General features: G+C 39.9%; 1 protein-coding gene across 5 annotated transcripts in view; it reads left to right on the top strand.

Moving 5' to 3' along the window:
- Nucleotides 1-3,816, top strand: part of ERBIN (erbb2 interacting protein) — a 106,611-nt gene that overhangs the window by 73,233 nt on the left and 29,562 nt on the right. The window lies entirely within an intron of this gene.

The following is a 3,816-nucleotide window of genomic DNA, read 5'->3' as shown; positions in this document are numbered from 1 at the left end:
TTTTTTTTTTTTTTTTTTTTGCGGTACGCGGGCCTCTCACTGTTGTGGCCTCCGCCGTTGTGGAGCACAGGCTCCGGACGCGCAGGCGCAGCGGCCATGGCTCACGGGCCCATGTGGGATCTTCCGGGACCAGGGCACGAACCCGTGTCCCCTGCATCAGCAGGCAGACTCTCAACCACTGCGCCACCAGGGAAGCCCAATGAGCAAGTCTTGTAGGAGCAATGAAGTGAGAGATCTGCATGGTGTCTATGTTACCATGCTCTACTGGTTGTCCTTTCGACTGACCACGCCTTAGTTCCCTTTTCAGCAGTTTTTTTTCTGCCAGTATCTTATATGTTGGTGCCCCTCATGGTGCTCTAGGCTCTGCTTTAGTTACTTTACTTATACTTTCCTCTGGGAAAGATGCAGTTACTGACCATATCATCATTATTCCTAACAGCTGTCTTCAGCCCAGTTCTCTTTCCTCAACTTCACACTCATTGTCTACTTAACATTGCCCCCCTAAATGTCTCAAATTCAACCAACGTAACACTGAACATTTCATCTCCAAATCTTTTTCTTTTCCTGGGTTCCCTAGATCAATAAAAAGTACTTGCTGGAGACAGAGACCTGGGAATGTAATTCTTAACTACTGTTTCTCCCTGTACTTCAGTACAGTGAATCACCAAGCTCTGTTTAGTCTTAACTCTTAAATATATCAGATGTTTTTGTGCTTTGCTTTATCCCTGCTCCGCCTTCCCTTAAATACAGTCCACCATCATCTTTCAGTTAGACCTGAACTGTCCAATACAGTAGACATGGTCATGTGACTAGTCCAAATTGAGATGTGCTGTAAGTGCAAAATATACACTGAATTTTCTATACTTAATATGAACAAAGAATGTAAAATCACATCAACAATTTTTATTATCGATTACATTAAAATGACTATTTTGAATATATGTTTAAATGCATTATCAAAATTAATTTAATCTCTTTTTACCTTTTAGAAACGTGGCTACTAGAAAATTGTAAATTATCTATGGTTCTCATTTTTGTCTCACATTATATCTCTATTGGACAGTGTAGCTTCCTGATAGGTCTCTGCCTCGGGTGTTGCCACAGCCCCTATCTCTTATCACCCTGTTTCCATTCAGAACCACACTGCAACTCAAGTGATCCTTTAATCTTGTTCTAGCACTACCTGCTTAAAATGCCTGCTCATCCTCTAGCTTCACTTCCTCCCCTTACGTCTTTATTCTCATTTCCTCAAGTGAGTTCTGCTCTCTTGGAACATGCATCCTCCCCCTTCTTACCTGGTTAATGTGCTCATCCTCATCTAGGAAGGTGTTCTTTCAGGAATGCTTTCCTCATGGCTCAAGAGTTTGGTAAGCAAATACCTCCTGCTTTGTGTTCTCTTAGCACCTTATACCCTCTCTATCTAGTTCTTACATTGTATTGTAATTTATTTTGTTATCACTATCCCTCCTCTCATATATTGTAAGCTCTACAGAATCAGTAAAGATGGTTTGCTCGCCAGTCTATACCCAGTGCCTGTCATAGTGCTTTGCATATAGGAGGCACTTAGTAAACACTTGCTGAATGAGTGAATTTATATTTCAGAGAAAGAACATTAACAGGTTATATTGTAGGAATTATGGCAAGGGAGTAGAATGAGTATCTAAAATGAAATAGTAATAAAGATCGTTGGAGTTAAGTATTTAGGGAATGGAGATGCTCGGTAAATAGTTCTCAGTCTCTTTCTGCCTTTGCACTCGATAAATAACAGATGATTAGTTTTCTTATAACACCTTTATTGAAATATAAATCACATTCTCTACAATTTGCCTATTTTAAAGTGCATAGTTCAGTGGTTTTTAGTATATTCATAGAGTTGTACAACCATTACCACAGTTAATTTTAGACCTTTTTCAGCGGTGTGATTAGTTTTTAAAAGCTTCCCAGATCATTCTTTATTTTTTTTGCGGTATGCGGGCCTCTCACTGTTGTGGCCTCTCCCATTGTGGAGCACAGACTCCGGACGCGCAGGCTCAGCGGCCATGGCTCACGAGCCCAGCCGCTCCGCGGCATGTGGGATCTCCCCGGACCGGTTCACGAACCCGTGTCCCCTGCATCAGCAGGCGGACTTCCAACCACTGTGCCACCAGGGAAGCCCCATTCTTTTTTTTTTTTAAACATAGAATTTACTGTTCTTTTTTTTTTAAATTAATTTATTTATTTATTTTGGCCGCACCGCATGGCATGCATGATCATAGTTCCCCAACCAGGGATCGAGCCTGGAGCCCTAACCACTGGACTGCCAGGGAATTCCCCTTCCCAGATAATATTTTTTTAACTTTTATATTTACCTATGTAGTTATATTTAGTGATGTTCTTTTTTTTTTCTTTTTTTTTGACTATGCCACGTGACTTGCAGGATCTCAGTTCCCCGACCAGAGATTGAACCCAGGCCATGGCAGTGAAAGCCCGGCATCCTAACCACTAGGCCACCAGGGAACTCCCTCCCAGATAATTGTGTCTATCTAAGTAGACTTCTTTCCTCGTTCCAACCCACTCCTCATCTACTGAGAAATCACTGGGCTAAAAGTATGGCTATGTCATCTACATTTTATATCTGTGGAATTACCCATTACTGTGGAAAGATTTGGCATAAAAGAGTCAGAAATAGTTGGATACTATCAGGAGGTCAGTGGATATTAGGAAAGGAGCTAGGATGGTTGGGGCAGGGTTTGATCTCCCTCAAAAGAAGAGGTGTTTATAATTGAGAGAGGAGTAATGATCTCATAGCATTTGTAAACACTAACTCTACCGCCTGAACTAGAGTTTATGAGGTGTGGGAGAAGAAGCAACCTGTATCTGAGAAGGCTTCAGGGAAGTGCTGTCCTTGGGAAAGGAGTAGATCTACCATTTTCATTATCTGAGGAGGTCAAGGAAAGTTTTCAGTGAAGATGTTTGAGATGCTGGGCAGTATCTCTATTGTGGAAGAAGGATAGGGGCACAGAGAAAATGTTTGAATGGGAGTAAGATTATAGGATGGCATTAACTAGCTGCACGGTTTTCACAAGAGTAAGTCCAAACAATTAACTGATAGGGTGGCAGGTGAGGGGAGGATTGGGTAGTTCCTGCTTGTCTGGAGTTAGCCGAGGCTTGGATTGGTAGGATGTTAGGTCAGTAGGCTGGCAAAATAGTATGAGTTATATTAAGAAGTAAATTGAAAACAATAACCAGTTAGGAAAAGAGTCGTAAGGAAAAATGAAGTCCAAAATAATTGGGTTTTCTAGTTCTGCCACTTAGTAACTTGTGGTATCTTTAATGGAGAAAGGAGACACAGGGCAGAAAAGAGAAGGTTACAACTTAGTGTTTAAGTACTCTGTTTTCAGCTAAAATAAACCTGCAGATAACTAGACTAAACCTAAATTATTTCTACAAAAGCATCTTCCCAAAGGGGGAATACTAGAAGGGGCAAAATAACATAAAATGGAAAGGCTTAGTTTTTGGCGTTATTAAAATCACTATGATAAGTAATTATTGGACTGTGGATGTACTTAATATATGAGAACTTTTAAAACTGTATTGATGATCAGTGATAATTGCAATACAGTATGAGTTTACTTTGTTTTAAAAGCTAAATTTTATTTTTTAGTTTTGTATATTGTTTCAAATCTTAAAGTTTTATTATGTATGTTAAAAACATTTTTGGGGGTAACCTACACATTGATACTTTATAGAAAAAATGGTGAGTACTTATTCAGAGGTATTGCTGGATATGTATTTGCTTTAGGATTATTGAAAACTAAACATTTATTTTCTTTCCCT

The sequence above is a fragment of the Lipotes vexillifer genome, unplaced genomic scaffold (assembly GCF_000442215.2).
Source record: "Lipotes vexillifer unplaced genomic scaffold, Lipotes_vexillifer_v1.1 scaffold241, whole genome shotgun sequence".
Classification (NCBI taxonomy): domain Eukaryota; kingdom Metazoa; phylum Chordata; class Mammalia; order Artiodactyla; family Lipotidae; genus Lipotes; species Lipotes vexillifer.
This window is presented reverse-complemented; position numbering and strand designations above follow the sequence as displayed.